General features: G+C 50.9%; 1 pseudogene; it reads right to left on the reverse strand.

Annotated features, from left to right (window-relative positions):
* Positions 1–3,317: 3,317 nt before the first annotated feature.
* LOC116898397 lies at positions 3,318–4,346 on the reverse strand (annotated as a pseudogene).
* Between the last annotated feature and the right edge of the window lie 5,172 nt (positions 4,347–9,518).

The following is a 9,518-nucleotide window of genomic DNA, read 5'->3' on the forward strand; positions in this document are numbered from 1 at the left end:
CTGAGGACTCCTGGGACCACTCCCAGGTCTTTGTTATACCTGGGTTCCTGAGGGACTGGGTAGTGCCAGCCTCAGGATCCGAGCTTCACTCTGACATCTGAGGCTGCTGCCATTGATACAGGGCTGGCTCAGGAAAGGACTGTGGGTCCCATCCACCCCTATGGAGCTGCTGGGTCTCACCCGTGGAGCCTTGGAAAGTGTGCTGGAAAAGGGCCCATGCCCAAGTCCTCTACCATGGTGGCACATTCTGGAGGAGGTTTCTACCAGAAGTAAATGCTGCTGGAGCAGCCCTGTGGCTGCCCACTGTGAGGAACAGTGCAGGGCACCCTGGAGATTGGCTACTCTCCTACTCAGTTACCCACACTTGTTTACAGAGACTGGGGCAAGGAAACCTAGGCAGGAAACAGAGAGAGGCCCAGCAAGGGACCTTTTTTTGTCTTGTCCAGAGATTCAAAGAGCACCTGCACTTTGGACAAGTCCCTTCCCCTGTGTGAACCAGTCCTGCGAGGTGGCCTGTTTTGCTGACCTTGTGGGAAGACAAAGGCTGGAGACCTAGCATCTCTTGCTGTGAGGCCACAGGCCCTCAACTCTTCTCAGGAGTCATCCTCTCCCTTGGGAGTGCCGTTGGCACAATGCATGAGTTGGAAGACCAGCAGGCTGTGAGTGACAGAACTCCTACCTCTGGCTTTTCCATGAGCTCATCTCTAGAATTCAGGAGATAATAACGTGAAGACTACTAGTTATGCTGTTAAGAAAACAACTTTTCATGTTTTCAGGATTTATTTCAAGTCATTTGAAGCTAAAATGCTCTTCCAGCTTCTGGTGGAGCGCTTGGGGTGAGGTGGAGCTGTGCGGCTCAGACCCCGTGTCCACAGTCTATCCTGGGAGCGCAGGGGCTGCACCTGCATGGAAACTTGTAGGGCATCTTCATGCCGCATGGCCTCCTGCCTTGGCTCTAATCCTTTCATTTTCTACCTCCCTCAGTAGCTCACTCACTCATGCCTACAATCGGATGGGCATTGTAGATACAGGACCAGAAGCAACGGGAAACAACCAGGGGTCATGAAACCATCAGCAGCCCTCTGTAGCCCCTGCCCTCACGTAAAGCAGTCAGTCCCTGGATGGCCACCAGTCTGGAGATGAAGACATTGGACAGGGTGACCACTGCTTTGTCATCTGGGCTGAACTGGGATGGCCTGGAGGACTTGGATTGCTGGCCACCTCCCTCAAGGTGAGTAGGGCTTCCTAGGATAGGAGCCATTTCTTCCGAAGCAGGATATCCAAAGGTCGTGCTTCTTCTGCTTTCAACTCAAGGCTGTCACGGGACCACCGTCCTCCCTGTTTCTACTTTGTGACTTGCAAAGGTATTGCACTCACTGGTGGCTCCATGCATCTATCCACACAGCTTATTCCACAAAGGTCGGAATAGTGGAGTGGCCCCCTAGAGTGGGGGTGACTCACCTCTCCCCACCCCCGTCCTAAAGTCTTCCTCTTTATGTTCGTAATTACAGTATGGTTACCACTAACTACAGTGGTGACACTGGAGAGGGCGAGACTTCAAATGTCACTGCCCCCTCCCTGTGGAGCCTTGACTCCTCCAGCAGCAGATAGAAATGTTTTTCTGTGGCATAGTAATACAGGCATGGCCTTCAGAGAGAACATGCACTCAGGAAAGTATTGTTTCATTTTCGAAGGAAGAAGTAATTTTTAATGGAGAAATTTCCTATCAGGGTAGGTGTGGGAAAGTGTTTGCTTTTCCAAGTAGTGCACCTGTGCAGAGACAGTGCCTGGGACAGTGGACAGGGGGTCCCTGGGACATGTGGTGACTAGCCCGGGCTGATAGGGATTCGCTCAGGAGACAGCCTCTCTAGACAGATTGGCCTGCTTGACTGTGCATTTATACTTCTGTGGAAGATTATCTGTGTGCCTTGGGATTGGGTTGCTAGACACAGCTAATATTTGAGCTTTCCTTCTTTCTGCAGTGAGACTCCCGTAAAGGCAGGCATACCTGCACACCTGAGCCTGGAGTGACTTCTTTGAGGTAGGTATCACTGGCCTGGCCAACCCTCAGTTTCCCCTTGTGCTTTCCCAGTTGGGCATGCACACTGAGCATGACTGAGCCTCTGAGTAGGGGTTGAGGAGACCTTGACATTTTGCAGGGAGTTCTGGATTTTGCTTTTGGAGGGCAAAATTGACATCATGAAGTTTTCTAACCTGCCCTCAAACATCTTTTCTGCAAGTGGGGAGGAGAAGCTTTCATGGGTATTGGCCCTGCAGGCTTGGACAGGTCTCTTCTCTGCCAGGAAAATATGTCCTGCCTGGGACATGTCTGGTCCTCTTTGTGGTCAATTACATCAAAGAGACACCTAGTCCATGGCTCCTGGGATTGGGAATCTTGTCTACATTCCCTTCTCTTGACAAGAAAGAGCACCTGTCCTGGCGGGTGATTTGCACGTAGAGGACACAGTCTTTGAAGCTAGATTGTGAGGCCCTGGAGGCAGGGATTATCTGCAGCTGCAGGACCTTGGTGGCACAGTCTTGAACAAACATGCCAGTGGTGCAGTCCTGCGATTACGCCAGTAGCCCCGTCGCAGTGAGCTGTGCTGTCCAGGTCTAAGTCTTCTGGATCCTGGGAAGGAGTCCTGGAAGAAGGTTGCCTTTTGCTGGTCTGCAGTGATTCTAAATGTCTCAGATGTCCCTTGTTAGTCTGAGAGTGTGCCACCTCCCTGGCTTCCATGGTGAGTGCCCAGTCACAGGACTCCTGCTACTTTGCCTCCTCAAATACCCCAGCACCTTTGCTGCCTGGTGACCAGGATGCCACACTGATCACCCACGCTGACAGCCATGGAGGGGTCTCCAAAGGCCACACGTCCCTCTCCTGGGGCTCATACCCACCCTTGACTAGGTTTGAACCTGGCTCTGGGTTGCCTGTGCAAGATTCAAGAACCGTATCACTGTGCCGGTCTCTGCCCACCGGGCCGTGTGTGGTACCCAGGGAAGTCATTGTCCTTCTAAAGAGTGTGGGCACCTCAGGTGACCGATAGTTGTCATTAGACGGAGTCCCTCTCAGGAATTCCAGCCAGAGGGCGGAGGGAGCAGTCTGCACACTGGAAGCCATTTTTGTCCTTCCTTCCTCTTCTGAGCTCTTCTGGAAAGGATCTCCCAGGGCACGCGTCATTTTGACAATGGGATCATCTCTAGACTCCCAGCCAGTCAAAAATGAAGTCCGTGGCTGTGGAAATGGCAAAGCTGCAGCCTTGTTCATGTTGAAAAGATGTATGGTTTGGTGGTCTCTGAGGGGCAAGCTCCGTCTCTGCCTAACTTGTAAGGCACCTTGTAAGGAGTTGCCAGGATCGAGGCTCCTTAGGAAATCTCCTTGCCGGTGGCCCCGCCATCCAAGCATGGGTGCTTCTGAGTTTCCATATTTGTCTCTGAGTTTTCAGGAGGGACCACTGCATGGTCCACAGGAACACCATGACAAGTGCCCGCAGGCCCCTTGCTGACATTGGAACGGCTCCACTTGCTACTTGGGTGGTTTTCAGTACGCCCCGTAGCTGCCGTTTTCCTGATACCACTGCTTAGCTGTCCCTCACGGCAACTGTCCAACACCTGTGTCTCACAGAAAGCCTCTAGATCTTCGCCTAGTGAATCCTCTGGGATCCTATACAGATCTCTCAGACTGGACTGTCAGATCCTTGCAGGCGTCCTACCATATCCGGAAAATGTCTGGACCCACTGATAAGATGGACGCTCCGTGGATGCTGACCGCTTTTATCTTCGAGTGCTGAGGAAGATGAGGTCCCGTGATAATCTTCTGCATGGCCCATCCCTGGGAGTTTGTCCTCAGACTCTTATCAGATGATAGCTGGATCTTGTAGGGGGAGTGGCCCTGGTTGTTGGCCTTTGTGCTAGGATCGGAAGGTGTTCTGGGACTTGGAAGCCCAGGAACCATACATCTCTGAGGTGGGACAGTGTCCTAACGGAAGGGCATCCTGAGATGTGGGAGCCCAGGAAGCACACAGATCTGAGAGGAAGCCTCCTCAGCAGAGACTTTACAGCTCCAGGGCAGGCTCTGCTGAGCTGAGGCGTTCAGGAGCTTGAACACTGGTCCTTGGCTCCCTTTGTCTTCATTGCTCTTGTCTTCTTCCAATGAGAGAAGAACACCAGACAGCACATACCATGAAAGGCAGTCATTGGAGTGTCCACAGTATGGGAGGATTTGTGCCTATGGTCCCAGGAGGTGCAGACAGCGCCTGGTAACTGGACAAAGCCCAGTGCTGATAGAGCTGTTCTTGGGACATGGAGCGTCCTCGGGTAGAGATTTCCAGAGTGAGGATGGCTGGCATCTCAAGTTCTGAGTCTGGAGGAACTCAGGGATTAGTGGGTTTGGTGTACAGGGATAGCTGAGTTTCTGTGGGAAGTTCAGGTCTTGGTGGATTTTCCTCCTCAGGGATTGGTGGCTTTTGTTCAGACCTTTCACTAAAATTAGCATAAACGGGGTGGGTCCTGTTGAGGGGCTGGAGATGACCTTTATGACAGTTATGACAGTTAGGGAGGTCTGGGAGTGGGGCCTGGCTGCTGGAGTGTTTCAGGCAGGGCCCTGACCACTTTCCTGGGGTGAGCTTTACAAACTGAACAAAGTATACAATATTTACAAAATATACAGAGTTTACCAAGGGAGTCGAGGGCAGGAAAACCATCGAGTCGCTTGAATATCTGACACTGGTGTTGTCATGAACCCATTTTTCAAGTGTTCCAGCTGCTCTCAGAGCTCTGGGCTAATGAGCTGCCCTGGGGGTGGAGAACAGAGCCCTGAACTTGGGAGGCTCAACTTTTGGAAGTGAGTTGATTAAAGGCTTCCTGTGAGTATTTAACCGTGCCCAATATACTGATTCTAGTTTCTTGGTGTTTCTCCTCCTATGGATGGAACTGCGGGTGGAAGAATAAGCCAGGATCTTGTAGCTGGAGGGCAGGAAGCCCTATAATCCCTAGTTGGAGGTGAGTGGCCTGGTGTCCTTGAGATAGAGAATGGGTCATGGGCCTGGGTATGGTTCCATCCACTGGAGAAGTGGATCAGCATCAGTGTGGAGTCAGAGGTTGGAACTGGACCCAGTGGGAAGCAATGGCTTCAGAGAGAAGAGCTATGGAGGTGCGTTAGTCTTAACCATGTATCGGGATGTAAGTGGAGTCCTCTGAAGAAGTGGAGAGAGTAGTGAGAGCCTGCCATGCTGACAGTAGCCACAGGGGACTCAGTGTGGGGAAGGGGGAGGCCCCAGGGAAGCTGGCTCCATTCCTGCTGTGAGTTGATTCCTAAGACCTGGTTCAGGAGCTGCTGGGGGCCTGAGAACTGCTCTGGCTTCCATATTCTTCTGCAGATGGGGCAGGGGAGTGGTAGTGGACTGTAGCCTATTGCCACGCACATCAAGGCATGGCCAAGCCTTTCTTTTCTCTTCCCCTTCTGAAATCCAGTTTGATCCTCTCGCTAATCTGCAGTTCCAGCATCTCCTGCCCATGAGAATCTATGGACGAGGTACCCCAGCCTCTGCTGGTATATGAAGTCTGTCCAGAATGAGGCCTCTTGGTACCTGAGGCAGAGATGTTCTTGCTGGGGCTCACCATTTGATGAGCTGGAGCACCATCAGGTTTTGGCAGCTACCTGGCACCAGTAAGAGTCTGAGATAGGTCTGCCTGAATGCTCAAGGCCTAGGGTGGTTGGGATGGGGGAAGGCAAACACGGCAGAGGTGTGCTTTATGAGGTGACTAGTGGTATTTTCCAATCTCACCGGGGAGGGGGAGGAAGATGGAGGTGGAGAAGCATGGGGAAGAGGAGGAGGGAGAGGAGGAGGAGGAGGAGGAGGGGGAGGAAGAAGAGGAGGAGGAAGAAGAGGAGGAGGAAAGAGGGAGGAAGAGGAGGAGGAGGAGGAGGAGGAGGAGGAGGAGGAGGAGGAGGAGGAGGAGGAGGAGGAGGAGAGAGACATCGTGCTGGGATCTGACATGGATGCAGAACAGGACACAGTATCCAAAGATGAGATGGGTGGGGAAGCCCACGTGGGGCCGGTGAAGGATGAGTTGCAGGAATCAAGGTCTCTGGCAGCCTCGAGGCCATCATAAGTGGCTGTGACTCAATGGGAGCCAGGGAACACAGCAGGACAGTTGGCAGGGCAGACTTTCGGCACAGCAGAAATTCTTTGGTACTGCTGAGGAGGCTACGAGGGGCAACGACCCCTCTGTAGCTTGTTTTTGGCAACCTTTATTTAGATTCTTCTCCTGAGTCATCTTAAGAGCTGGAAAAAGAGTCTGATCGGAGGGCTAAGTTTCAAAGCATACTGCAGGAGAGAGGATACATAACTGCAGCTAGGAGCACATGGCGCCAGGAGGTTGGGCAAGCTGAGTAGGAAAAACTACTCAGACTTTGTTAGCTTAAACCCTAGGCTGTCTGTACTCAGACCCCACCCCTTTCGAGGACCTTTTTCCTCATGAATAGTCTATGCCCTGGTCAGGGCTGATCACATCACAGGAATGATGGGAACCAGAAAAAAAAATGGTGAACTGTGAATGGTGAGTTCCTACCTCTGCAGAAGTGGAAACAGGAAGTCGTTCTTCTGTGTCTTCCCGCTGTAACCCCTGCAAACTGGGGAATAGAGACTGGGTAATGGTAGGTTCCACCTTTTAAACAGGGTAAGGCAGAGCACATTTATGTGGTTCCAGCCCTGGAGAGGAGGCAGAAGGGTCAGAATTTCAAGGTCAATTTCATCTGTACAAGGATGTCAAGGCCAACCTAGGCCACTAGGAGCCTGCTTAAAGACAAAAAGTACACAGCCGTCAACGATGGTTCATAGGGTGAGCATGCTTGCCTCAAGTCAGATGACCTGTGTTAAATCTCTGGATCCAAGTGGTGGAAGGAGAGAACCGACTCCAACAAGTTGTCTTTTAACATCCACATCCTGTCCTACACACACACACACACACTGCAAATGTTTAAAAGTAAAAGAAAAATCATAAATCCCATTTAGCTGAGGATCCTGTCTTTGAGAGAGGGCAAGCCTTCGGCACCAGGTTACCTAACTAGTTAGCATCATAGAACTTGAGGCTGGTGACTCATCTAGCAAGAACCAGCCCCGGAGGATGCCACAACCCTGTGTAATCTACCTCTTCCCCGCTAGGTGGCGCTGTGAGCCAACAAAGCTGTCCTGGACAATGCCTCCGAAAATCGGTTTTCTTCCATTATTACAGGATTTTTACTCAAAATGGTTCCCTCGCCTTCCTTTGCTTTCTTCTCTAGCAGAAAAGGTCTTTCAGTGCACAATACGGAGTGGCGTTGGTGCCAGGTGGAAAATGAAATTTGTCTTAATCCCTCGCCTCGGGAGAAAAAGTGTTTGTATGTCACAATTGACATCTGGTCAATTTTCAATTAAGTAAGCAAGCAATGAGGACGTCTGCGATGCTTCATTTGCTCCAGAAGCCAGGCAGGCACCAATCAGCTGCTCTATACAATTAGGAATTAAACAGGCACCCCCTGCCCCAGCTCCACCCAAAGCCCCAGCCGTAGACAAGCAGAGGAGGCCGGAGGACACATTCAGGGAGCAGAGGTTTCTGCTTCAAATTCAAGCAAATTGGCTAGGCACAGCAGGGAGGACAGCACTGACAGCTCCATTGTGTCAGCCTCTGGCCTGAGACTGAAGGAGGCCAGGCCCGCCCCCATCACCCCTAGGGTTCTGCAAGTGTATGGGAAGGTGTGAGGAGCTTGGTGTCAGAGATTAGAGGGGTTTTAACCACCTGAATGCTATAGACGAATCTATTCTTAACTCAAAATGCGTTAAAATGAAAAACTTTGTGTTCCCCACTGGCAAGGAATATTGAACCAATCTTTACGGTGTTTCGGCCTGGTTATCACAGAAAATAAGAACACAGCTTGAGCACAGAACAAATGCGAAAGGCAAGGCTCGGCAGCAAAGCACGGACCACCCAGCCGTATGATGCGCTTGTGGTGTCCTGATCGCTGGAGAAACAGACGCCGGCGGCTAGGCCTTCGGTCCCCAAGTGACCCATTGTGACGCCTAGATAAAGGCTAGGTAGTGAGGGCAGTAACCCCAGAGCATCCGTCCTTTCTCCAGCCGGCCCTGGCACTAAGCTGAGCCTTATGGAGCGCAGACTTGAGTGTGTGGAAAGGAAGGGCTACACTGTGAGACACTCAGCCACCAGCGTCCCGACTTCTCTTCCTGGCCTCCGATGCTGGAGGCCAAAGGTGTCCATCCTGGCAGAGTGACTGTCTGCAGCCCTGCGCTGCGCTGGCCTGGGCACAGGATGAACTAGTGTTCACTGCATGGCGGGGACTTCCGGTTACCGTAGCCTATGAGCATCACTGACCTTGTCCTGGACCATTGAGTCAGCCCACATGGCTGCCCTGTGCTCAGGGCTTCAGGAGGCTTCAATCCGAGCAGCCCCTGGCCTCTGACTTCTACGGCAATGGCTGCTTTGATGACTTCGGAGGCTGTGCTGCGCTCATATAAACCCTCCTCTGATCAGGCTAGTTTGAGTTCTAGTTCGCCACTGTTCACTTAGACTTTTGTTTATCACAGGGCAGCCCCCCCCCAAAAAAAAAGCTTATATATCTCTGTCTCTCTCTCAGGAGTCATCTTCACTTTCTGAAATATATTCTCCATCTTTCCCACGTTCTCTTTCTTCTGTCATATAACATTAATTGGTCGAATGTACGATGAGATGCATAAATCTTTTTGTTCACAAGTTGAAAGCACCAGTCTTACTTCCAAAGCATGTTTTATTTATTAAAGAATAGTCAGAAATTTAAGGCCAGTGGGATTATAAAATTAGACCCTTTCTCAGAACAAAACAAAAACAGAGACTGGTCAGGAAACACAACAAGGGCCAAAGGAAGCTGGGGGTGGGGTGGGGCGGAGGTCAGGTGAGGCCACGAGAGAGTTCTCGAAATCCCAGATGCCCAAAGGAAAACATAGCTTTTTGTTTGTTTGTTTGTTTCTTGTCCCAAAGTAGGAGATTTACAAAGTGGTATCATATACATCACTTTTTAATCCTCTATCATTTTCCTCTGAATAAATAAAAACGATTTTCTTGTCAGACAACCTCTCTTTTCTCTTTTCTCTTTCTTTCCTTTCCTTTTTCTTTCTTGACAGGGTCCCACTTGTAGCCCTGGTTGCATAGACCAGGCTGGCTTTGAACTTACAGAGATCACCAGCCCCTGCTCCCAGATTGCCTCTGCAGATCACAGGCCTGTGCTACTGTGCCCAGCGTCAGGAAAGGCATTGAAGTACCACTGCTCAATGGCTACACGATTTTATTCCATGCATGGCCACAGAACTACACATCACAAACACCCAGACAACTTTTGCCCTTATACTTTACTTTCTTCAGATAAATTTTCAAATTTGAAATTTCTGTATTGACACACAGGAGCAAACAGACCTTAATACCTGTTACCAAAGCACCATCTAGAAAAGTTCTACCAAATTGGGGTGACATGTGCCTATTTTCCTGGATTC

Source organism: Rattus rattus, chromosome 4 (genome assembly GCF_011064425.1).
Source record: "Rattus rattus isolate New Zealand chromosome 4, Rrattus_CSIRO_v1, whole genome shotgun sequence".
Classification (NCBI taxonomy): domain Eukaryota; kingdom Metazoa; phylum Chordata; class Mammalia; order Rodentia; family Muridae; genus Rattus; species Rattus rattus.